The sequence below is a fragment of the Alexandromys fortis genome, unplaced genomic scaffold, assembly GCF_014885135.2.
Source record: "Alexandromys fortis isolate MF-2015 unplaced genomic scaffold, M_Fortis_MF-2015_v1.1 scaffold_58, whole genome shotgun sequence".
In the NCBI taxonomy this organism is placed as follows: domain Eukaryota; kingdom Metazoa; phylum Chordata; class Mammalia; order Rodentia; family Cricetidae; genus Alexandromys; species Alexandromys fortis.
Window position 1 is genome coordinate 9,522,068 of NW_026067940.1, and position 27,635 is coordinate 9,549,702.

The 27,635-nt window shown below is 42.7% G+C and overlaps 1 protein-coding gene across 1 annotated transcript in view; it reads right to left on the bottom strand.

The window, feature by feature from the left end:
* Window positions 1-26,070, bottom strand: part of Thsd7b (thrombospondin type 1 domain containing 7B) — an 863,852-nt gene extending 837,782 nt beyond the window's left edge. Inside the window, exon 1 of the mRNA XM_050147880.1 lies at window positions 25,895-26,070. The gene's annotated coding sequence lies outside the window, so the exon portion shown is untranslated. The remainder of the gene's footprint in view (window positions 1-25,894) is intronic.
* Between the last annotated feature and the right edge of the window lie 1,565 nt (window positions 26,071-27,635).

Below are 27,635 nucleotides of genomic sequence, written 5' to 3' on the forward strand. Positions count from 1 at the left end.
CTCACACTAACGCAGTCATTAATTTTAACTATACTCAAGTAAGCTTATGTGTCAGCCTGGGAACACCAGAGTCCAGAAGCTTCTTCCATACAACCGGAGGAGCAGAGTTTGATCTTCAAAAGCTATGTTTAAAGGCCAGTGATCATAAAGTGTGTTTTAATCCCACAGAAGAGGTGTAGTCAGGTGAGTCCCTAGGACTCACTGGCCAGCCGGCCTCTCCTACTTTGTGAGTCCTGTGTAAATGTGGAAAAAAATAGTCTCAAGAAACAAAGTCAAGTGTGCAGGGAAGGGAGGATACATCTGGGAAGAGATGAGGGGGAGTGGATATGATCAAACAGATCACATGGAATTCTCAAAGGACTAATATTTTTTTAAAAAAGACAAGTTCAGTGGTACCTGAGGAAAAATACCCGAGGTTGTGCTCTGACCTCCAGCTACATGCACACACATGTACAAATACACCCCCACATGTACTCTTGCACACACATGAACACACATGTGCAAATGCACCCCCCCACACACATTATGTATGAACACAGATGTGCACACACATGTGCAACTGCACTTGCACATGTCTATGCCCATACATGAGTATACACACATATGAAAATGCAATATGTGCATGTGAAAATGTACCCCCACATATGTATACATGCACACACATGAACATATACATGCATGCACCAGAGTGTATAATATGAAGAATGTAAAAATCATCACTGATGCACCCAAGCATAAAATATTCATGAAAAGCATTTAGAGAGGCACAAAGGGGAGGGAGAAACAGTCAGAAGAATCCAGGCAAGACAGCGGGACAGGACTGTCCAACAGACCAACAACATTTTAGAAATAAGCAGCTGTTAACTAAAGGAAATAAGTGGCACAAGAAATGGAAGTAATGTGTGGTCCTCTTCTGGAAGCTAGTTGGGATAAATGGCAGTGAAAGATATTTGGGGAACAACTGGAAATGTTTATATAGTCTTTGGTACAAAATGGTGTATGCCGTTTGGAAAGAAACTATAGAAGCATATATGGCTACAGATAAGAGAGGGGGGAAGGAAGGGAGAAAGAGAAAGAGAGGAATGGAGAGAAAGGGTTGAAGAGAGAGAGATCAAGGAGCTAGAGAGACATCTCAGAGGATGAGAGCACTGGCTGCTCTTGCAGAGGACCTAGGTTCAATTCCCAGCATCCACATGGCAGCTCAGGACTACCTGTTATCTCCAGCTGCAGGAGATCTGACATCCTCTTCTATGCCTCCCTGAGCACCTGCACACACGTGCAAAAACCCACACACAGACATGTACATACAACAAAAACAAAATAAAGATATTGAAATAAAATAAAAAAACAGATCAAGAAAAAAAAAAGATCAAGGTAGATATGCACTGAGGTTAACACTGGTAACTTCTGCACACTGAACCGCACGTGCTATCATTTCTGCTCGTCAGCACTGTCGAACATTTTACAGTGCATATATGCAGCTTCTGTAATAACCCCCGACGGCTCTTTAATGGCTTTGCCTCAGCGTGATTGTAAAGCTAATACTTTGAATTACAGCCTTGAGTTGGTTTTCTGATTTCATTAGGTCCAGTATATCTATTCCAGTTCCATTTTGGAGTTTCTAGGCTGAAAGAGAGCAGGAACTCATGGAGGGGAACGCACTGTACTTTCTGACTGGTCACTGGGCTAATCTATCATATTGAAACCCAATAAAAAAAACTATACAAGCTGAGCGTTGTAATTCCTCTTTGAGGGATAAGAAAGCAGACTCCTAGCAGATACAAAGTAAGGTTTATGAAACACTGAGATGCCATTGTCTAAATTATTTTGTTTCATTCTATTTCTTTTTTTAAGATTTATTTATTTATTATGTACACAGTGTTCAGCCTCCATGTATCCCTGCAGGCCAGAAGAGGGTGCCAGATCTCATTACAGATGGTTGTGAACCACCATGTGGGTTGCTGGGAATTGAACTCAGGACCTCCGGAAGAGCAGTCAGTGCTCTTAACCTCTGAGCCATCTCTCCAGCCCCCATCGTCCAATTTTTTTTTAATTTCTTCTCTGAGATCTTAAGCTCTTTAGCCCCAAACCTAAGACCCTCTGCTGAAACAATTCTATCCCAAGGGGATTCAGGAGAATCTGAAAACAGAACCCTTCCATTTGGTTATTCAGATTATAAACTGGCCTTTTAACTCAGGGCAGCCTGGAGCAATGGGAATAACTGGACTTCCCAGAACCGCATCTCCTTCTGGGGACTTGAGACATGATAAGTGGCCCCTAACCCTACATATCACTGGGCCCTTGCAGCCAAAGTCAAGGGCAGGACTCAAGAGCCATGGCAGCAGCCGCTGGGCAGAGACTAGCCTGGCTCATGAAGCTTTCTGCATAGCTGAAAGAGCAGGGGCAAGATTAGAAAGTGACACATGAGGCAAGCAGAAGCTTGGAAAGACCCTCCCTAGTAAGAAAGGGGGAACCTGTAAAGACACCACAGGTCGAAACTGTTATGTTCTACTGAAGTCAGAGTTAAATTAAGATGACTTGACAATGCCCAATATCAGCAAATACACCTCAGGGGCTTCTATCTTGAACCAAGGCAGAATCCTGAAGACTAGACTCATAGCAGCGATCATCCAGAGAAGAGAAGTAGAGAAACTATCTGGGTCTTTATATATCTACATTTTGTATGTATTATGTATATATACATTATATGTGTGCATGTGCATGTGTGTGTGCATGTGTGTGTGTAGCCCTCTGCTTCTATGGGTCTTATAAGCCTACATTTAACACTTTCACCATGAATAATAATCACATATATATATACACACAAATATGTATATGTGTATACATGTGTGTGTGTGCACATGAAGTCAAGAGGTCAATATTATGTGACCACAATCTCTCCCCACCATATTTTTTGAGACAAGGTCTTTCACTGACCCTAGAGCTCACAACTTGTCTAGACCAGCAAGTCCCCAGGACCCTTCTATCTCTGCCACACTGTGCTGCGTTACACAGAAGTGATGCCACACCTGGCTCTTTATAGGGATGCTGGGGATTGAATTGAGGCTATTGTGCTTGTGCAGCCAGCACCCACCAAGTCGTTTTCCAAGCCCCAGAAAAGTCTAGACTGAAGGGGTAGACTAGGAGGCGTGGTGAAGCTGACCTTCCACTAATGCAGATCACACCTGCTGCACTTGAGCTGGGCGGAGTTGTGGGAACCGTGATAGCCACACAGGGGGAAAGAAATAAGAAGAAATACACTTGCTCAGCTGATGGAATTCCCTCTGTAAGCTGTGATTACCATTGGTTAATATCCTTGCAACACTCAGACTCTGAGATGTGTAGCTTAAAAATACTGTATCTGCCATATTTTATGCCTGCTCAGAGCCAGAAGATGTGACTGCAACTTGCCTGTAAATTGGACTCCATAGCACTATCAATGGGGAACGTTATCAAATATTTCATTACCCTGACAACTTTACACACTATGAATAAAAAGTGTCTTGCATAAAATGTCTGTCAAATCTCTAACTAAGTACTGCCAGATATAAAAGACAATATTTAAGATATATTTACTAAATAAGATATATTGATAGTGGATATTTATTAAATTATAAAGGTGTGTTTATTAAAATTAATTTGCAATTCATATTATCATAATATTTACTCCCTGAAAGAATCAATTGCTCAAGTACTTGGAGGTTGTTTTTTGTTTTAGATTTTTCTTCTTTTCACATATTTTACACAATACCAAAACAAAGAATGAAGCTACATTAAATAGGTGTTCTATTGCAGTGATAAACACCATGATCAAAAGCAACTTGGGAGGAAAGGGTCTATTTCAGTATACACCTCTCAGGCAGGACTGAGGCAGAGGACATAGAAGAAAGCTGATTACTACAACCCAGGACTACCTGCCCAGTGTGGCTCCAACCAGAGTAGGCTGGGCCCTCTCACATCAATTATTAACTAAAACAGTGTCTCCACAGACTTACCTACGGGCAAATCTTACAGAGCCATTTTCTCAATTAAGATTCCCACTTCCCAGTTCTGTCTATGTTTTGTCAAGGTGACCTAATACCAACCAACACAGGAGACAAAGAAATAAATATTGTCTTTTCAATGACCTAAACCTTTTAATATCTTATATTTAAAAAAAAACTGTGTCAGCCATTTCAGCAATATAAACTATGGTACTAACACAGGCATTGAAGGGAACAGAAAGACAGTCTGGGTAGGAAGGTGGTTATGGGTCTCACAGGGTATCTGAGCTAAAAACTGTTATTTCTAAAACCTCTATTTGATTACTTTGGTTTTGCCCTAAAGAGAAGTTTAGCATGCAACTGAAAGTATGATTTCTGAATGACATTATTTTCTGTAAAGTGCAAGGACAGCAAACTAGAGTGAAGGTCTGTGGTGCCGCACAGCATCTGTGGAGTGGAGCTGGTGATGCCCCACTTAGAAAACTGTAACAAGCATTGAAGCCATCTGCTTCTCTGGGTCTTTTAAGCCTGCATCTAACACTTTCACCATAAATAATTTATACTCAGTGGGTTCTCCCAAGGAAACTTTAGTTACAGTTCTAGCTGCCATGGACCATAGGGAACTGATAGAGAGGCCATTTGCAGAGACCCATAAACAGCATGTGGTCAGTCACTGACTAACTGGTTAAAAGAGACAAGGATGGGGGCATGTGAACTGGATCACTCACACCAGAGCCCTGTCCCATGACTTTGGCCTCATCCCATGCTCTCTTCTGCAGGGACAAAGGCAGATTCTAAAAAAACTATGAAAACTATACTACTCATGATCCCCTGCCTACTGGCTTCCAGTTAACTCTCTCTCTCTCACACTCTTTCTCTCTGCTTGTCTCTCCTGTCTTTCTTTCTGTCTGTCTGTCTATCTATCTATCTATCTATCTATCTATCTGAAATATATATGGAAATATATTTATGAAAATGCTAGGAATATAACATTAGTTTCTTCTAGCAGACTTTCCCACTGCAAGAATCAAACCTAAAGCCAATTGGCGGGGGATTGTGAGTAGTATAGTTTTCTAGAAATATATATATGACTTCTTTATTGTTCCAAGTGCCCCTTGCTACCTCCATTCCCAAACCCTAAGGATACTGATCTCTGCATAAGTCCTTCTGCACTTAGTGGGGCAGCAGATGTCTTCAATAGATAATCTCTGAGTTCTGACACCAATTTTTGTTTCCCTTTCAATTCTCAAAACCATCCTTCAAAGGAATGCCTGTCTTAAAACCCTCCTCAGAGCAGGCAAGCAGTCTCCTCAGCAAAGTTCTTCCAGATACAGGAACCATGCAGAGAAAGCATGAAGGGGCAACCCCAAGGTTTTGCTCTAGCTACCAAGATCAGCCATTTGTCCTTCACTTGCAGAACAAATGACAGGCATCAGGGCCTGCAAAAAGACAAGAGAAGTGGACAGGCAGAGAGACCCAGGAATTCTTCATTAAAATGCCAACATTAACCAGGCGAAGCATCAGATGATGGGACTACACGGATGAGTGAGACAGAGTCCACTCTGCCCGCAGCCTCTGTTGAACTGGAGAAAAGGCCACTCACCAGAAAGCCACAAAAGTTAGCATACAGCCATAGCAGGGTACAGGCAGCTCTTCCATTATATTTGTTTTGAAAACTTGTTATATACATAAAATAGGACAAGCTAATAAAGCACTCTTCTGTATTGGTTTGTGAGCAGTTTCATCTCTGAGAAACACTATGAAGACAAGAGCCCCACAGGATACAGCAAAGCACAGTCAGGCTGGACTACCTTGAGCCACACCAGATAGGTGTTACAACGTCTACAATTCTATCACACACAATCCCCTCACAGCCCTTAACAGCTGCCTTTCTGACCCACATTCTGTAAGTGAGCTTCGCTAAGGAAGAGCACTGTGCTCACTGACATACCTAGCCACCCTTTAACCTTTATAACCACACATTATATAATTTATGCTAGCTTCATTTTCAGTTTGCTTGATTCTTTTCTGAAATAAAGCTCAAGCATCCCAGGACAACCTCAAATTTCTTTCGCAGCCCAGGATAATCTTCAAGTCTTCTGCCTCCACCTTCCCTGCTAGGATCATAGATGTGCATTGCCGTGTTTGGTTTAGGTAGAGATTTGGGTATAGCCCAGGGCTTTGTGTGTTCTAATAGCTAAGATATACACACATAAACTTGTGTTAGATTTTTACATTTTATTTTGCCAGTTATTGGTGAATTTATTTATTTTGGAGTGGAGGGGTTCCCTACTTCTACTGTAAGCCTTGAGAATTTTCATTAATAAGTTCTGGAATCGTGAAGGTAATGCATTAAAGCAAAACAGACTATTCTTTGAATGAGAGGGTAGTGGTTGTTCTTCCAGAAGAGAAGAAAGGCAGGGACCATGGGATGCCAAGAATGGGGCAAAGATATGGGATATTGGAGGAAGGCCATGTGAGGCACCTGGAAAACATAGAGATGATGGCATTGTGAAGGAGGTATGAGATCTGGAGTAGAGGAAAGGGGCTGTGTGCAGCCAAGCACCAGCAGAAGACAGAGGCCAGCAAGGACTATCAAGAGGGAGCTGTACACTGAGCAGGTCACCAAGGAAATCGATAAAATTAGCTAAGTACTTGCATCCATCTAATCCCAAGACCTTGAAGATAACAAAATCCAAGACAGCTCAATTATTTAACATAAAATGATTTAGTGTTTGATATATAAACCATGCACATCACGCCCATATACAATGTGTCTCAAGATGTTGTCTAAAACATAATGAAACTGATGTAGTTTCCTTTTGTTGCTGTGATATAATACTCTAACCAAAAGCAGTTTAGGGCTTTCATTCCAGGCCACAGTCCATAACTGATGGAAGTCAAGGCAAGAATTCAAGAGGAAATGGAAAACAGAAACCACGGAGGAATGCTGCTTGATGGCACTCACAGGCTCATGCCTAGCTAGGTGTGTTACACAGCTTAGCTAGCCCACCTGCCCAGAGATAGTGCCATCTACAGGGGCTGGATGCTGAAGTATCATCATCAATCACAACAATCCCTCAAAGGCATGTCTACACATCCATCTAGTGTAACGTAACACAAGGGCCAGAACTTAAAAAAAAAAGTGGTGTGGGAAAATTGTCTGTATTCTGTCAATCTGTTTATTTTGAATAAACGCTGATTTGCCAGGCAGGAAGTAGAGGCAGGTCAACCAGACAGGAAGTAGAGGCAGGGCAATGAGAACAGGAGAATGCTAGTAAGAAGGAAGCTCATTCCTTCCATTCCTGCCCAGACAGACCACCGAGAAGCAAGATGTAACCTGCCCCACTGGAAAAGGTACTGAGCCATGTGGCTAACATAGATAAGAATAATGGGTTAAAATAAGCTATAAGAGCTAATAAGTAGCCTGAGCTGATGGACCAATTAGTTTATATCTAATGCAGACTCTCTGTGTGATTTCTTTGGGGCTTGCCGGCTGTGGGGTACAGGGCAGGACAGAAACCCCAAAAAGCAGGCCCATTCATGTTACAATCTATCCTAGGCAACCCCTCACTCAAGGCTTTCCTCTTAGATGACTCTAGGCTGTGTCAAGTTGATGATTAAGTTAAAGCTAACCCGAATAGCAATGGAAAGGCAACATGCTTAGTCATCATTCTGCATTGTTTAGGGAATGCTGCCAAGAGAAAAGGTCTATGCATGTTCACTATAGAGACATTGTTAAAGCTACTTGTAACATTTAAGCTATTAATCCTGTGATACAGGTATATTTTAAGTCACTTCACAAGAAATAATACATTGATTTTATTTTTAATTGGCTTAATTTTTTGAGACAAAGTCTCACAAGAATATTCTTGAACTTAGTATGCAGTTGAAAAGGATCTTAAACGCCTGATGTTTCTGCATCCATCTCCCATGTGCTGGGAATATGGGCATACACCAATATGGCTGGTGTATTCAGTGCTAGGGTCAAACCTGGGGCTTCAGGCATGCTAGGCAAGCGCTCTACAAACTGAGCTACTCACTCAGCCCCAATAGTGATTTTTAAATTTTGCTTTTACATGCACACATTCCATGAGGCTTTTCTTTTCTCTTTTTCTTTCTTTTTTGGGCGGTTGTTTAGTTTTTTATTGTTTGTTTTTCCAGACATGGTTTCTCTGCATAGCCAGAGCTGTTCTGAAACTTGTTCTGAAGACTAGGTTGACTGTAACCTCACAAAGATCCACCTGCCTCTGCCTCCCTGGTTTTGGAATTAAAGGTGTGCACCACTCACAGCCACTTTTACTTTCTCTTGCTCTCCTTCTACTTTATCCACGTATACACCCATGTTTATATACACGTGTACACACTGCAGGCTATGACACACACAGAGGGGTATGTTGCTATAATATAAACATGTACACACTGCAGGCTAGGACAGACACACAGGGGTATGTTGTTATTATAGACTAAAGGCACTGAAACTGCTGTGCATTGGAGGTTTTTGTTCCTTCCAAATAATTGTGTTTGAAACTTAAGCCTCAAGCAGAAATTTTGGGAAATGGAGCCCAAAGAAATGTGTTCAGGTTGTGTCCTGGTTAATATCCATATTTGAAGTGCTTGTGGGAGGGGGCTCTCTCTTCTGTCTCATGTGGACACGCAATTTCTCCTCTAGTGAGAGTATAGAGTTGTTCCACCTGAAAACTTCCATAACCACTTAAATGTAAAGATAACTCTTACAAATATCCCAGTTCTGTTCCAGCAAAACAAGGCAGAGACAGACAGACAGACAGACAGAAGCATGCAGTACTCACACTAGGTAATTCACACCCTTGAATAACCCACTCCTTCAATTCTGGCCAGACATTATTTTTCCAAGATTCAGACCAGGCCCCCCTTTTCTTCTACAATTTCTGTTGTATTCTAAACACATGGTCTTATTAGCAAGTTGGACATCAATTCCATAGAATCAGTCTCATCGCACCAATAACTGGTCTGTTTGCTTTCTTCTATAAATCTCCTGTTGACTGAATAAGTCTCATTTTCTATTCCTGGTATAGTAAGAAGCCATCTATTGTATGCCTGCAATCCCAGAAAACTTAAATAACAGAATTTATAGTCTTATTCAACAGTAATTGATTTTCTTCCTGTCTGGGAATGCTCCAACTTCCTTCAGGTACTCTAAGTTATCAAAAAGAGATTAGAGTATATTCAGTAGAGTCTCTGAGATTCTTTTTATATACCAGTGCATTTCACTTAGGTGCTTAAATTAGTTCCTAGCCTTTGTACAATGTGTTGAGCACCATGGAAATACAGAGTCCAAAGCCAATGCAAGTCTTTTGGTCTGCAGTGAGACCAGGACATTTATATTAGAATAAGATCCATATTGATGCCATTCATCAGCAAAGACATAGTTTTTATACTCTAAATATTGGATCATACACTGCACTATGAGGCCCTCTGAGGTGGCTCAATGCGAGACATCACTTTCTGCTTTAACTGATAATATGACTTTGAGATCAGGAGCCACATGGTAAAAGGAGTAAAAGTGTCACAAATGTTTTTACTGAACGCCGTAAGCATGACATGGTGTGTGTGCATTTCCCTCTCCCCATAAAAAAATACAAGTAGTAAATTAAATATTTTCCAGAGGAAAAATATTATAAATTATAATTAGGAGTTGCTTTTCTGATCGAGGACTTGTCATGAAGAAAAATGCGCATGATACATACATCAAGTAACATATCACAAAACAAACAGATTTCCAGAAAACTCTGCTACCCACTTAATGAAATATAAGTGTCCCCCAAAAGAAATAATAATGATGTAGAAATCACACGATGGGAATTCAGTGTCCTCAAGTGTGCGCATAGCACACAATGAAACTATAATATAAACTTGAATGTGTTATAAATTTTACTTAATGCCAGCTCTGATGAAAACAAGTGTAACATCAACTGTGGTTTTGCTTGACTTGTTGGATTTGAAGGGTACTTTGGGAATGATTTTGTTGTCCCAGGTTTCTTTTAAAAAGTGAGCTGATGTGTTTTTGTTTTTTCTCCATATAAATCTCCTGGCTGAGCATCTAGGCCTTCAGATTCCTCCCTTACCTTACAGCTGACATCAGGGCTCAGGGAAGATGCTCAATAAATGCCTGTTCCTAGCAGTTACAGAGGCATTGATGTGTGTTTTCTCTTTTAAAAGAACTGATGTAGCATCTCTCTCCTTCAACCTCTCCTAACTCTTTAATTTACTTAAATTGACAGTTTCTGACTAAAGCAGGATGACAGAAAGTTATTCTGGAACAAAGCATGGAGAGACATGCCTGCATCTTCAGCACCAGGAGGAAGACAGTAAAGAATTCCGGAACAAAGCATGGTGACACATGCCTGCATCTTCAGCACCAGGAGGCTGAGGCAGGAAGGTCGTGAGTTACAGGTCAGTCTTGGCTACACAGAAAGAAAGTCAAAGAGAAAAAAAAGTAAGACAAAGAAAGAGGGACAAGAGATATGAGGGAAAGGTAAGAGAGGAGAGGACAGGGGAGGAGAGGAAAGGAAAAGGAAGAAGGAGGGGGTGAGAGAAGAGAAGGGAGCTGAGTAAGTCTAAAATAAACCCAGGGTGTGAAACAGAGACCTAAAACTCCATTGAGAAATCCCAGCAGCTGTTATTAGACAGTTAATACAGATTCTTTCAAGGCATGCTATAGGCATATCAAAACATTCCTCATGTAACTGCAAATCTCCAGCCGGTCTTGTCTTAGATGGAAATTTCTCTACACAATGCAAACGTGTTAGCATGGACTGACCAGCGAAGCAGGCAGAGTCAGTCTGTTTGGCAGGGAGTACGTGGTGTGGGCATTCTGCTTCCTCCTCTAAGATGGGGAAATGAGACAGGGGCAGGTAGACAAGATGCCGATGCCTGTCCTGAACCACAGGAAGGAGAAACACATGGTGAATGTTTCCGTGCCAAGTAAGGCTGCCCTATGTATGCAGGAGGAAAATAAGGGAAGAAATTGAGGACCAAAGAGATCCCCGAGCTCTGGACTTTGAGGAATAGTTTGAATAGCAAGAAGATAGTGGTGAATTTTGAGCATCAGAACAAGGTAAAGAAAGAAAATGGACCCAGCCACGTGAAAATGATACCACCAATTAAACAGAGAACTATTCTGGGAGGATTTCAGATACTCTTGGAGAGAGATTTTATCAGCAATGCCACTGACCACAATATTCTACAAGTATAACTTTCACACTCAAGACCAGTCAACACTAGAGGCTCCGAGAACCCCTGTATCAGAGTGCATGCTCACTGCTACACTTCTTTAAATCCCCACTCCTTTAGCTTGCTGGTTGCAGAGTCCTCTTGGAGGAGGACCACAGCTGTGTCCTAGCAGCACCTCCCCCTACGTAGTTAAAAGGCTATGTGCCGTAAACATTGCTAGTTTGTTAATAAATCAGAATTAAGCTGCTTTTGATGTACTCACTTCTTATGCAATCAGAAAAGGCAATACATGCCACCTTCAACACGAAGTCTCCAGCTATTCTTGTTTTTTTTTTCTTTTTTTTTTTGGCAAAGTGTGCTGCATTTCGTTCTCTTCCAGTTTACACGGTGCAAAATTACTCACTCGTCTTGTCTGACTCGTCAGTACTTATGTTGGCAGCTTTAGAATAGAAATTCAAAATGGGACGATAATAAGGACTTTGCCAGCACATACTTGGCTCCTTCAGTGCAGTAAGATGTGTGTGTGTATGTGTGTGTGTGTATGGGTTTGTATGTAATGTGTTGTGTGTGTGTGTGTACATATGGAGGAGAGAAGTTGGTGCTGTCTTTCTTAATCACTCTTTACCTTCATTTTTGAGACACTATCCCATGCTGATCTGGAGCTCACTGTGTCAACTAGAGTGGCTTCCCAACACGGCCCCAGGACCCTCTCATCTCCATCTTCCCAGTCCTGGGTCTGCGGGCATGCATTGCCACACTCAGCTTTATTGTGGTATCTGGGAATGGAACTCAGGTCCTCATGTTTACATGACCGGAACAATACCACTGAGTCACCTTTTCAGGGTCTTTAAATGTCTGTATCCATCTTCTTCTTAAATACCAACTGGGAAACATCCACTGAATTTGACAACTGGGAATGAGTTTGTAACGATCTGTAATCCAGACCAGACCAGGTAATTTTCAGTGTGTGTTTAAAAATGGAGATACGGATATGCTAGTTGCAGAAAGTAGAATTTGAAAAGAATACAAGACACGAAGCTGTAACTGGCTATCGGGAACTCACCGAGGCCAGCTGGCCTGGATCTGAAAAAGCCTGGGATAAAATCGGACTCGCTGAACATAGCGGACAATGAGGACTACTGAGAACTCAAGAACAATGGCAATGGGTTCTTTGATCCTACTGCATGTATTGGCTTTGTGGGAGCCTAGGCAGTTTGGATGCTCACCTTACTAGACCTGGATGGAGGTGGGTGGTCCTTGGACTTCCCACAAGGCAGGGAACCCTGATTGCTCTTTGGGCTGACGAGGGAGGGGGACTTGATTGGGGGAGGGAGAGGGAAATGGGAGGCGGAGGAGGGGAAGAGACAGAAATCTTTAATAAATAAATAAATTTTAAAAAAAGAAAGAAAAAAAAGAAAAGTCCTGTTCTGCACACGAAAGGCTGCCTGCTCCGTGGATGAGTTTCTATCCATACGGGCAGAGCACTTTCCATTCACTTTGTTTCCCAGTGTTTCATTTTCTACCATTTCTTTTGGCTTTTTGTTGTGGTTTGAAAGAGAAATATCCCTCATGGGCTCATGATTTGAAAAATTTTTCTCTTCTGTTTGAAGAGCTTATGGAATTTTGAAAAGATATGGCTTTGCTGGAGGAAGTATGTCACTGGATGGGGGCTTTGAGGTTGTTTGAGCCTTACCACACTTCCTCTCTCTCTCTCTCTCTCTCTCTCTCTCTCTCTCTCTCTCTCTCCCTTCCTCCCTCCCTCCCTCCCTCTCTCTCACTCTCTCCCTTCCTTCCTCCCTCCCTCCCTCCTGTGTCAGGAGGAAATATAATCACTATTCTTCCCGTCTGCCATGTGTCTGGATGAAATGTAATCACCATGTCCCTGCTGCCATGCATTCCCAACCGTGATGGACTGCATCTCCCCTCTAGGACAGTAATCCAAAACAAATCGTTCTCCCTAGATGTCTTTTCAGTCAGGTATCCTATCACGGCAACAGATAAGTAGCAAACACACTCCTATCTGTAAAGTTTCTCTTAATTGTCTAAAACACACACTCTGATGAGGCCTCAGAAGTTTCTCTAACCTTGGCAATTGCTTGTCTCTGCAGAAGTATGCTTTTTTTTCTCTCCACTCCTTCTAGACATTTCTTCCATTGGCTTCAATCAAACACTTTTTGTGGACACATCTGATACCAAAAGCTAGGAATGATTTTTGTCTTTCTTTATTTCCTAAATCTGTGTCCCTGTCATTCAGATGTGTGTGTGTGTGTGCGCGTGTGCACGCATGCACATATGCACACACCCTCATACATTCTATTCTCATATTTGCACTCCCGAAAGGGTTCATGGCATAAATGATTTCCTACTATTTAAGCACTCCAGCTCTCAGTGGTTGGGGCCTTGCTATTTCAGATGCTTTCATCTTGTCACAATTTACCAAACATGCATGCTTGCCAAATGTATTGCCAAATCAATGGATAATTCCATCCCTTCCGCACACTGGCAAACACTAAGACAAACATGTTTACCTTAGATTATAAGGATTTGGGACTCACTTCATTGAGACTGTGAACACCACGAGCCTACAAACCACAGAATTTGGGAGTGGAAAGCTGTGCTGATTTTTGTAGACCAGTGAACAAGGATAAGCCTACAGCAGTGCCGGTGTTTCTAACAAGCCCTAAAGAAGTTTTGCATGGCATCACCTTCAAAATGTTATAAGGAATGTGATTTCGAAGGGAAGAGGAATAGCAGCAATCAGGGTTAAAGAATAGTGTGTATGATATAAAGTCAGGATAAAAAAACAGTTGGGAAAATTATGACAAAAAACAATAGATTGGTGACAAAAACAATCATCTTCCTCTGCATACAAGCTCTCCTCATTGATAAAGTCCTTACATGCAACTTTTCCTCTGAAGCATTCTTTTCTTTTTTTCCTTGTATGTATACAAAACTCCATGAAAATTATGTAAGTCCCCAGTAAATTGTGTGGTATCACCCTATACTCCAGTTGTGGGAAATTAGTCGATGGTGCCATAGACAAGCTATGCAGAAGGATTCACTCTAAACTTTCCTTGGGGAACCCAATGGACTAGAAATGTCTCAGTCTACCAAAGTTAGATCTGGCATACCAATGGTGTTTCTATACTTGTGTAGTTCTCCACAGCCAGTTCTACAGTTGACACCACTCCACAATTTCTCACTGATTCCTTTTGCTCACAGATACTAAGCAGTTGGCCAGGCATTCTTTAGCCCCTATATTCTTCAGTAGACACTGCCCTCCCCACACATACAAATGGAAACACACTGTGTGTATGTGTGCACACATGCATGCATACACAAGCACGTACCATTGGGAATCAAACCCAAATCCACACGAATACTTGGCAAGTGATATACCACTGAACTAAATCTTCAATAGGTACCTTTAGACAAGTTTTGAATGAGGCTTGATCCTACATACTTTTTAGGATTATAAGGTATAATGAGGTGAAAAAGTTCTTTACTCTTAGTATAATTTATTTTAATTATGAATGTGTTCATAACTCAGCTCACATGAGAATGAAACCTTCATGTTGAAAAAAGTCCTCATTGTCTTCCTTCCTTTAGCAGACTACAGTCATATTTTGGTCCAGTTTTATCTGTTAGAAGTCACTATATGGAGCCAAAAAAGTTGAGCAAGTCAGAGAAGTAGATACACACAGCGTCCAGAAGAGGGAGTCAGACCTCCAAGAGCTAGAGTTGCAGGTGGTTGTGAGCTACCTGGCAGGAGTGCTGGGGTCAGAACGCAGATCCTCTAAAAAAGCAACAAGCACTCTTAACCACTGAACCATCTCCCCAGCCCCTCTCAACATGTGACTTTTGAGCTCTGTTTCCCAGAGGTGGATAAACAAGGAGAGGAGACCGGTATTTGAATGTGATTCAATTTGCCAAGGAAAGAAGAAGAATATATCTCCTCTCCATGAAATTTCTAGATACTGAGACTGGGTACTTTGCACTTGATTTTATCCATTCCACGCTATGGGCACAGCAGGCATCCGTCACGTCGCCTTTGAATGTATTCATATAGCTTACCAGCACACCTCACACTTCCCACTAGCTCGTATTGCTATGTACAAATTGCTTAGTTTTTCTTTTCAGGAAAAGCCCAAAATAAGAGTTTTGCTGGGAAATACTCTGTGCACAGGTATGATGCTTCAAGTCGACCACCTCTGTGCTCCAAATACAATATCTAATAAGCATGCATATGCTATTAGATGGCACATCTATAGAAAGTGTCTCTCCACAAGGAACGTCTTTACCATGAAGTTTAGAACTCTCTAGCAGACGCTTTTTCTTAATGTCTTCTTTGAAGGAGCCACTAGTTGGTTTAAGCTACCGGTGAAGTGTGTCCCACCAAAACTGACTTGAGATTATTGAAATTTCACACTAGTGTATTCAGTTCCGAAGATGTTGCAGTCACACAGAGAACAGAAGAATCCGTATACATTCCTCACAATGAGAGGACTGCCAGACTCTGATTTTTCAACTGAGTGAATGTCACAGTCCAGAGGGCCAGTTCCTGTCAGAAATTCAACTTGAGCAAAGCCCTTCAGCTCTCTGAGAAAAATGCAACCTGTCAGGAAATGAATCAATCCTACCAAACAATTACTAGAATTTGACCAGCAATATCACTCCGGTGGGTTGCATGTCACTTATGGCTGCAGTCATCATAACAAGGATGAAGGAAAAGAGGACCAAGTGAAGCACAAAAGGTGTGTACTGGGCGATCAGTTAGGCTCATCTTACAGTCTATCGGTTATTTTCACGTGCTCCTTGTCAGTGGAAGGATACGGACAAAGTCTGCTCCCTATATGGTGGGCTAAATACACACTCTAGAAAATCCGTGGAAATGGAAAACAAAAAAAGATGAAAGAAATGGGGATGGCTGAACTAGGAAACAGACAACAAGGTGATTTGGTGATGTTGCCATGTGCATGAATACTTGTCAACTGGAAGCCAGACAGATATATTTCATCCTCACCAGTGCAAGGCATGTTGTATTTAGCCTTTTACAGAAGAGAAACAGAGAAATCTTTTCATTTTTCAGGTTGAGGAATTAAATGTGTCTCTAAGAGACAGTATGGAAGGGTTCATGTGTGAATATGTGTATGTGCACAGTGTATGTGTTCATGTAACATGTCAGATGTCTTTCCCAACTAGCTAATTTTTGAGATAGAGTCTCTCGCTGAATCTGAAGCTCATTCATTGAGCAAATCTGTCCTGCCAGTGAGCTCCTGGGATCCCCCTGTCTCCACGTCCATCAGCACTAATGTTACAGATATGTATACAAAGCTTGGACATTTTTCCACAGATGCCGGGCATTTGAACTCACATAGTTCCTCAAACACTTTACAGATTGGGTAAATTCCCTAGTTTCTAAGTCTCTCCCAAGACACTGACATTTAAGGGTAAACTCGATAAACATATGTAGAGACTGCGGGTATCTAATTTAGAAACCAACCTGGTAGTCAAAAGCAGATGGAAGACTGGGGTTGTTGTGAGTGTGGGCTCTAGGTCTACCCAACATGGTGGCCACAAGCCATGCACAGCTACATGCAATCAGTGCTCATTTGAATAGAGTTATGCTTGCAAGAGTAAAATACAGTTGGGATGTTTAGACTTATCATATCCAAGATCTATAGCATGTCATGATTAACTTTCCTATAACCCACACATATTAAAATGAGAAGCAGGTTTAATAACATATTTCACTCAGATTAAAGTTAATTTCATATATCATTTAAATTCTTTAGTAAGACTATTAGGAAATGTAAGAGTGAATCCGTGTGTTGTACTCATGTCTCACAGGCAGTTCTGCTGAGAGAACTGTTCTAGAGTCAGGCTGCGGATAGATGGTGAGCTGGGTCAACTAATTTACTATTTCTGTATCTCAGTAATAATCATAGTAATAATAATACTATTTGGATGTGGTGGAAAACATATTTAATCTTAGTGCTTGGGAGGCAGAGGCAGACAGATTTCTGTGAGTTCAAGTCCAACCTAGTATACATATAGAGTACCTTGCCAGTCAGGGCTACATAGTGAAACCTTGTCTGTCTGTTTGTTTCCCTCCTTCCTCTTTCCTCCTTCCTCCCCGCTTCTCTCCTTTTTCTTACCGTCCCCCCCCACACACACACACACTCATGAGAGGCAGGGTCTTTTGCTGACTTCGAAATCACTGACTCAACACCAGGGATCTTCCTGTCTCCACCTGCTAACGTGGGATTATAAGCACAAATCTCCACATCCAGTATTTTTTACCTAGGTCCTGGAGATTTGAACTCAGACATTCTCACGCTCTGAGACAAGAACTTCAGCAGTGGAAGCTTCCTCCAAGCCCCCTCAAAAGTTTTTAAGGAGGATTTCTTAACCTAATCCATGTGTAGCAGCATTTGGAACATAGTGTGTGCACAGAACACCATCAGTGCAAGCCCCTTCTCGGCATCATGCTCTGTAATACAGTTGTTTATCCTCTGCTTGAATATTCACGAAGATGGGAACTCACATTTCCTTGAGACAACCTATCATATTTTCAGACATCTCTGAATATGAAAATGTTCACTCCTGGAATGAGTAAAAAAAAATCTCTTTGCAACTCCAACTCTTTTGCACTTCTTTATATATGATTCTGTCAGAAGCAAAGAGGGAAACTGGTCATATTCCAATTGCTATAATTCTGTGCAAAATGTTAAGAGACATCAGTATGGGACATGGGTTTATTATACAACCCCAGAGAACTCCATGTCTAAAAACCTACTGCTGGCCCAGTAAGGTCTTTTCAACAAAGAGATCATTTTAAATTCTTAAATAATTTTTATTTTGTTATTTCTTCGAATGTGGGGGGTGTGAATGAATGGAGGTACACATAAGCTCTGCACAGCATGCGTGTGGAGGTCAGGATGACTTTCACCAATCGGTGCTTGCCAGTCATTGTGGGCTCTGAGAACCAAACCCAGGCTTCCAGGCTTTTGCAGCAATCACTTCTACCTATGGAACCATTTTGCAAGACTAATAGAAAATACTAAAAACATAATTCCGGGCTGTAGAGGTGGGCTTAGCAGTTAAGAGGGCTTGCTGCTCTTGCAGATCAGAGTTTAGTTCCGTGCCCTTACATAAGGCAGCTCACAGTAGAATATAACTCCAGATCCAGGGCATCAGATGCCTCCTTTTGGCCTTTGCAGAGACCTGCATGCACGTGCAGGCAGACATATACACATACACACAAATAAATAATAAATATTTTTAAAAATAAAAACCACATTATAATTTCTTGCATGTTCCTTAACACAAGAACAGCCCCGCCTTCTCAGTGGAGCCATCTCTGAGAAAGACACACAGCTTCAGTGGGTACCTATGATGCAGAAAGTGTCAGAAGCAATAGCACCTGTCCAACTCTTCCAGTTCAGTCCTGGGAATGACCAAAGTTGCTGCCATTTGCTCTCATGTACATCTGGAGACTTGTCACTCCCTTTCTTTCCCCATGCTGATATCAAAGCCATGGTTCCACACAGCTGGTCAAACAGTTCTCTCTTAATTAGTTGTTGATGTAAGGGAACAGGAGTGCGGTGGGGATTTTCCTGAAACTGGTAATGGTTCTCTGGGAAACTGACTAAAATGAAATCAAGTCCTGACTCTGTGATTTCTGCAGCTCCTTTGGCCTTAGACAATGTGCTTGTTGTGTAGCCGTCCCCCAGGAGCTGACACCATTCTCCCTCCCACCCTCTTGCCCCCCCCGCCCCCGGGGAGGTATTTTAAGATTGCTTCCCCAGGAAAGGTGATGGTAAAAAAAAAAAAAAAAAGCTGAAGTTCTCTCAGTCCCAGCATCCTAATATGCAAAATGATACTGAAAATGTTTCCTGCTTTGAAATAGCAGTTGATAGGCTTAGATGCAGTGGTTCTCATTCTCCCCGTCTGATGCACAGCATCTCAGAGTCACTGGTAATTGGCAGCTGCTGCCTTTGCCTACCTGTGTATTCTTGGGCCTCTCCTGATATGTCCTCCAGTGGCTATTGCCACCCAGGCCCCTGTCACTTTCTCCTCGCCAACGTTTTCCAGAATTCTCAGTAGAAATGGCTGCACCTTCCCATGCAAAGCTTTGCCATCAGAGCTCCACCAACGGATGCAAATGAGAAAACTGATTTAATCAAACAATAAAATTAGATTTTACCCCCTGAGTTGTTTGGGCAGAGAAAGGACTTTATGAACTAGCCTAATCAGAGAAATGTCGGTGAAAACATAATTAAAACTGGGTTTTCACTCACGGGTAGAATTTGGATAACTGCTGAGAACGGAGGTGGCGAGTAAAGTTGAACCTTGTGGGTGTCCTGATAGAAAAGGGCAGGCGACAGGAAGTTAAGCATGGGCACGAGTTCAAATTGATATAGGATCTAGAGTGTGTTAGTTTTCTATACAAGTCACTTTTCTACTTTTCAGGGACCATCTATCAGTGTTTAAGTTTAATCACAAGAAATCCAGAAGGGCCAGAAAAATGGCTTAGTAGGTGAAGGTAAATTGCTACCAAGCTTGAGAACATGACTTTAATCCCTTGAACTTACATGGAGAAGGGAGAAAACTGACTCCTACAAGTTGTTTTCTCTGACCACCACACACACAGGGATATATGCTTATGCAAAATCCTCTCTCTCTCTCTCTCTCTCTCTCTCTCTCTCTCTCTCTCTCTCTCATCTAGCATCTATCATGTATCTATCTAGCATCTATCATGTATCTATCTGTCTATCTTCTATCTTTCATATACACACATACACACAACACAATAAATGAGTGTTAAAATAATAAAAAGAAATACTAAAGAAAATATCAAAGAATTTTCCTCAAAGAATCTGAGGATATCAACATCTTACCTTTCTGTGGGTGGTCAGGAGACACTACAGTTTAAATAATGTTTAAATAATATTTTCTGTAAAACAAAGCTTCAAAATGAATGGAAGCCAATGTGGAATAAATTTAGTCTAACTCTAAAGACTAGAAATGAAGGAATCAGGGGAAAATAACCACCTTTTACCTGAAAGAAAAGAAATTTCATCAAATTCCTCCTGTACACATGATTTGCAGTGGGAAAGATGGTCCATGCCTGCAGCAGATCACCTGGATCGGAAATTTGCCTCTGCCCTGCCTACAAGTATTCTTAATGCATGTTTTTTGTTTAAGCATTCTTTGTTTCTTTAGAGAAACAAATCAAGTTGAAAGTACAGTGGCATTATATGAATTGATAACTCAGCTGAAAGGGGTTTCGATACCATGAGGCGATCAATACTCACTTGTTTAAATAGATATAAATGTTTTAGGGAAAACACTACAATATAAATGCAAACAGATTTAAATCCAACTGCACATGGTGCCAGTGGTTGCATTTATTCTTGTCCTTGTCATGGCTAAAAAAAAAAAAAAATCCAAAGATAATATTAAGACATTACAGCTCTTAGCACTCAGGTTCAAATCAACCAGAAGATGCAACAGCCCAAAGGTGATGATGCTCCTAGTACCTGAATCAAGACCATCAAAGGCAAGTTAGGAGAGCCACCTACAGGACACCAGTGTAGCAGAGTCCACAGGGGACCTTCACTGGACCCACTTACTGATGAGTGCAGAAATAATTTGATATTTTTACATCCTGTAAGACTGTATCAATCACAGTGGCCAGATCACCCCAAATATGCCTACCATAAGCACAAAAGATAGAAATCAATAGAGGAGCATCCAGAAACAAACTCAAAAAGACATTACTGCAAGCTTTGGCCTTGCTATAATTAAAACACTTCACTGATGCCTATGACATGGTGTGCTTTTAAAAATACCATCTGAAAGAACCCAAAATTAAAATACACATTAGGACAAAACTGCAGTCCTAGACCAAAGCAACCATGCATGGCAGGCATGAAGTTTAGCATTCTTCTCCATTTGGGGATCCTTACAAAGTAACGGACTGTTCACTAACGTAACACCAGGGCATCAGTCTGCAGCCAGCCCTCTTGCAGGCAAGTGGAACACAGCAGAGAGCTTTTTCGCAGTCAAGGTGTTAAAGAATTAGTTGTGTGTTAGTTACATGGGATTCTGTTTTTAGCCACAGCATGTTTAATTACAAAGGGCTCACAATTAAAATATGCCTAGAGAGGCAAAAATCAAAAGCAAGCATTGTAGTCTTTGCTGCAAAAGACCTTCTTCTTTGGTGCTGACAGGCCTTTGTTGCACACAGGAAACACGGCCATACTCATGGGTTCCCTCCTCTCGGTCAAGAGTCACACTTTTCCCTTATGGGGACCTTTTTTTAACCCGCAGGAAAAAAAAATCCTACAGATATCCACATCACACCCAAAAGTTGCTCTTTTAAAATCTAATTGCAAACACTGAAAAACCAAAAGCTAATATGATTGGATGCTTCAAAGGGCACTATATTTTATCCAGCTCTGTTGGACATTCACATGTTGAAATGTGCTGGCTCTTCTATGCACCGGGTGACTTGATTGTTCATTTGACAAACCGAGTCCGTGTTCAACTCTCCACCTTTTGCAGCAACCACAAGTTTTTCCTGACAGTGAAATGTATCCCACAGCACCTCTAGTGTGGGCTCTTAGAAGTAACCGAATTTCACTAATCCTCTGCTTCCCTCTTCAGATGGAATACTTGATCTAGTAGCTATGGCATGCTCCTTTTAAACCACCAGCTGGAAACAGAACATTTATGTTACCTCTGAGGCTCAGGGAACATCACAGAAGAGAAGACTGAAAAGACGTAAGAGTCACAGTTTGAGGAAACTGTGGGAGTCTCTCCCAGACAGGACCATGACATTGCACTCAGGAGCTCACTGCAAATGTGATTGCCAGCACAACACACACACACACACACACACACACACACACACACACACACACACGATTGGATCCATCATAATCCCAGTGTGGATAAGAGATGGGCTGTGGTTAATACCTAATGTCCTACTCATCACTGAGAGACTATGGGCAATTAATGGGTGTTGAGAGAGGAGGTAACATTTTTTCAGTGGTATAGCCATTGATAAGCTCTGCACACTGCAGGAAATAACTCTGAACCCAAGCTCAGGAATGCAACCCCAATTAAACTCAATGGGTCAAAACCAAAGATATCAAAGTAGAGTGGCCTTAGTAGGTGAGATAGAAGAATGAACCAGCATAATAGTGGGTGAAAACTCTGCATACATATGCAAAATTGCCAAAGAATGAAAAACAAAATTGAAAGATATCACCAATGGATTATTGGGAACAATTGGCTGGCCATCTTGTTAGCCATGACTGTTTTCCTAGGGAAGGACAATCAACAGAATAATTTCAGTGGATGAGTTTGAAAGCAGAGAATGGGAAGTTGTTTAAGTTGTTTTAAGTTGGAGAAAGGGTGCCAGTGATCTGAAACTTGCTAACCCACAGATAATCAGACTCATGATAGTAAACTTGTGGAATTAAGTCAGACCTAAAAGCCCTCCCACATTCACAGTGTTAATTATCAATTAGGTATTAATCCCGTTAGTTAAAAACTCTAAATTAAGGACTCATGCTATAGCTAAGAAGATGCCTGATGCTAAAGTGATTATGGATGTCTTTTAACGTTCTATACTGGGAAATAATACCACATTGTGAAAACATGAAGACTTAACGTTAAATTCATACTCAGAACTCTAGAAATGTATGATGCCCGCGGAAGTGGTTTGGGATAGGGTGATGCCCTTCTGTTGTTCAAGGCTCCGCCCTCTGTGCTTCACCCACAGAGTGCCTCTGAAGCCTGGTCGCTAACTGTGCTGCTCTCTTTTCCCCTCACCTACAGGTAGAGTTGACACTGCTTAGAATGCTTTAATCTGTTTATCTTAATCATGCACTTAATATATCGTATCATTTGTCATTTTGACTGGTAGCTGAATAGGACCAGTCAACTATTCTCCATCATTCTATTCAAGCCTTTCCATCAAAGTTAGTACATTAATGCCTAATCTTTACAGAGGTGTGCAGAACATCAAAATTACAGTTTGGGAAAGATTTTTTTCTATAAAAGAATTGTATTACTCTAGCTTCAACTTCTGAAGTACAATTAAAATGGGTTGACAGACTGAAAATTGTTCAGACACTCCTCTTCCATTAACTTCCATCCGAGCTTTTCACTCTGTCTGCTTAGTCAATGATTTAAAGACAAACTTCATTTTGCAGATATAATAAAAAAGAGCTATTCCTTCAGAACTAAGACTTGCAACAAGTAGACAAAGTTCTCACCACCTTTTCTAAAGAAGAGCAATCTGCCAGCATCGTTTTCCTTCCATCCTTCTCTTCCTCTTGAAAGGCGAGCTCGGCAGAGAACAGAATTGCACATCTAATCATCAACTTACTAATGCCAGCCCTCAAAACAGCAGTCTGTGTTTACATGGTTTTTATGACCAGTAAGTAATCATTTCCTATCTGTCTAGCCTTTCAAGTTTTTAACAAGCAACAAATTGGATGAAAAAAAAAAAAACAATGGAATCAGATTAAGAAATAGTGCAAAGATCATTTTTCAAGTATCAATTTAATTATCGAGGTAAAAATTGTGTAGGTCCACTATGTTTCCAACCTCACAATAGACTGAGGAGGTCCAATATCAGCAGGCGGCACTCCAGGAAATCACACTGCCCAGCCCTTGAGAAGCCTGCAGAACCCTGAAAGGCCTGCAGGTATTTAGTGTTTCTGGGTCTGTCTGTGAGAACACACAAGGCTTCTCCACATCCTCTAAACCAACAGGTACACTCAAATCCTTCAGAAGTCTGTGTAAGTTGTCACATGACCAGAAAAAATCTTTATAATTCTTTTTCAGTTAAGTTTGCATGAAAAAGTTGCCATCACTCAGCTTCTAGCAAGTAGGTGTAAAGTACAATGACCACGGAAAGTGGAAGCCAATCTGGAGGGCTTCTCACCCTCCTGTTGTTCATCTACCCCAGAGACAACAGGGACCTTGTCATGTTAAGTTTACAAATAAGGCTCTCTTAGTAATAGCACTGAGTTTAAAAAAATGGGAATGCATCAAAGGAAAGCCTCTAGAGAGAAACTTTATATAACCTTTAACCCACAAAGACCAGAGCAAGCACTCGCCGCTGAAAAGGTTCTTGATTTGGTTAGCAGAATCCTTAAATGGCTCCCAGAGAACCTTAACTGAGTATTGTCAAGAGTTGGGGCAGGGGCCTTCATTGTAGACCATCTCCTCCCAATTATCCAGCAATCCCAGATTGCTTTCTGATATGCCAGAGGAGATACATCTCTCAGTCATCCAAAGAAAGCCTGGTGAAGGAAACTCCAGGTACACACAACGCACAGACACACACAGACAAATCACAAATTGGTTGGTGTGACCCCTATCTGCATGGATTACCCCTCTGATAATAACGAACACAATAGGATATGTTGAAAGAACATCAGGCAGGTGCTTTCTATAAGAAGGCCACACACAAGAGAGTATATGCATCTGAAGGGGGGAAGTAGCCAATTACCAGATTACCAGCAGACCTCCCCAGCAATAAAAATAGCACCAGGAACCCTGGTGGCTTTCCGCACAGAGTGGCAAAGTCTCCCAACATCACTGGAACTCCACTTACTGAACAGAATTGAATCACAAGAGCTCTTAAAGGATGTTCACTCTTTAAGAATTCCAGAAGAAAAAAAGTACCATAAGATGGCATGCCTGCATTTATAAGTGTGTGTGTGTGTGTGTGTGTGTGTGTGTGTGTGTGTGTGTGTAAAATAGAGCCAGGGAATGCTTACAGCCTCCGGACCCAACACACACACACACACACACACACACACACATATTCACTCCAAGCTTTTCAACTTCAAGACTCGATGTATGGGGACATCAGAAAGCTGAGGTTTCATTTCCCTATTCAAATAACTTTAATAGTATGTTGAACATACAAGATGCAAGGTGGGAGCGGTAGGAGCAAGCATGCTTCTCCTCCTCCTTGCCTCCCACTCTGACATGCTGGACCTGGTTTTTCCCTCAAAAAGCAATGTGGCTTCATGCAGGACCTATGGGCTCCCCTCGCCCCACAGGGACCACGAACATATAAAAGCTGTTGGTGTGGGCTTCTGTCTCTGCACTGATAAATCAGAGAACGCCGGCAAAACTTCTTGGCTTGCTCAGGTCTCCTCTCTGGTCCCTGGGCACCCACGCGCAGATTTCGCAGTTTGGGCAACCCAAAGGGGATCCTTCAGTCGATCAGTTTAAAAACCCCACAGAACTCCCTGCACTGGGATCCAAAAGCTCCAAGGCTCCCGCACAGGATGGGGAACCCTAGGCTCCCTTCATCAGTTCCCCCACAAAGCAGGCTGGAGCTTCATGCTTTCTCAATCCAGTTGCCAGAGACCCATGCCCAAATCGCATGTGGTGTTCCCGCCTGCCCTCTGGCTTAGAGGGTCCAAGCATGCTGCACCCTGGCAGCTAACCCTTCCCGCAGCCTAAAGCCAAGGTTTAGGTTCCAAGTTCCCGCGTCTGCCTGGGAGAAGGGACAAGGGAGGCTGCCTAGCTAGGAAAGTCTGTGCAGAAGGCGCCCCCCTAGTCGGGGCAGCTGCCTCCTCCATCCAGGCTGACCAGCCAAGGGAACCCACGGCGTCAGTCCCCGCCAGCTTGGGGCACAGCGCGGCCGCACTCACCAGCCTTGCCCGAGCCGCAGCTGCAGCCTCTGGGAGCTGCCAAGCCCGAGCTTCCCCAGTGAAGATGGTGGTGTGTGTCGGGAGACCACCCATTCCAGCGTCTGGCAACCCGGCGGCGACTCTGGCTGCTCAGCACTGAAGCTGGAGGAAGAGGAGGACAAGGAGGAGGAGGAAGGAACGGCGCAGTCGGACGCCATCTGCTGTACACCTCTGCGCATCCATTGGCTGCCTGGTGCGTCCCCGGGAGCCGCGGGGCGCCGGGCCGCGGGGAGCCACCTTGCGCCTAGCCTCCCGCAGCAGCTGCTCCGGGTGCCCCTCCCTCACCCCTTTTCCTCCTCCCTCATTTCTCCTCCGGTCCCTCCTCCCCTTCTCAGAGTTAGTGCACCCTTCAGACCCCTGCGCTTCTCAGCCAGCTCCCCTGAGTGAGCAACCTGAGGTGCAACTGGCCTAGACCCCTTGGGCTCATCTGCAACCCTCGACGCAACTGTTTTCCCAACTCTAAAGCTTTCTGGGGTACAGGTGCTGGTTGGATGAGGGAGACACCACAGCTGGGCTGAGCACCTGATGAGTGCTGCAGGGAACCACTCTGAGCCTTAGGGTGGGCACAGAGGAGATCCGAGGAAAGATGGGGTAGAAAGAGGGAAAGGGGTGGGGTTGCTCTTGGCACACTTTCCAGCAGGCACTCACTGATCCAACCCCTCAAGCTTTCCCAAGACTCAGAGTTCCTCCCACTGACAACAGAAAAAGACAAAAGATCCCAGCAGGGTGTGTAGGAGAGGCACACTGGGGATGCCCCACTGGGAACCACTCAGGGTACTAAGGCAGGAGACTCCCCAGAGGCTGTCGCTGCTGCAAATCTATCATATGCCTAGAACAAGACTTAGCTCTGGGACCTGTGGTTTACAGGAGATTCTTGGTCCTAGAGGGAGTGTGCAGGAGGTGCGGTGGGGTGTGGGAAGTTCACCTAGGTAGGGATGCCAGAGGCAGCAAGGAACTGGAAAGTCCTAGCCCGCCCAGGTGAAGCAGGCGGGAAAGCAGCCCAGACAGCTCTGAGGCAGGAGAGAAACAGAGCTCCAGCTCTGAAGGTCCTTTGCCTACTCCGACACTTGATCCAAACCCTCCTGGTTTCTGACAGCTTTGATCCAAAGAACTTCTTAAGCTTGTTCAGAGAGATGAGGTTGCTTCAAAAGGAGAAACGCAAAGGGGATAGGGGGGGAGTCAAGACTACCTATTGCCAATTACTGGGTATTTTGCTTGTCTTAGCTCTTTAAAAGTGTGCGCACAGAGACAGTGGGGAAACGTATCCTTCTTATTTTATCCAGGGCCTGGGACACCATGGGTGTCTAAAAGGAAGCAAAAATAATAATGATAAAATTAAAGCTTGATGTCATAGCACAAATCAGATTAAAGAGATAGAGTAGCTAGGATCTGCCACAGGGGGACAAACAAATCAAAAGAATGTAAGTGCCATTGTAAGTGGAAACGTGAATATTTTGGTGAGCAGCTTGCTGTGGGACAGGTTCTGAAAGCTGGAAGCATTAGCACTGAAAGCAGCAATTGCTGTTGTCCTGGTGAGTCCGGTGCTCACATATGGGGTTATGCCACTCTTTCTAGATCATTGTCTTAAAAATACATCAGCTGCCATCCAGATCTCTAAATATCTCCCCAAACCCAAGACCACATGATTTGTTATCCCCAAGTGGTAAACAATGCCAAGGAGAAATGGGTCCATTATATTTTA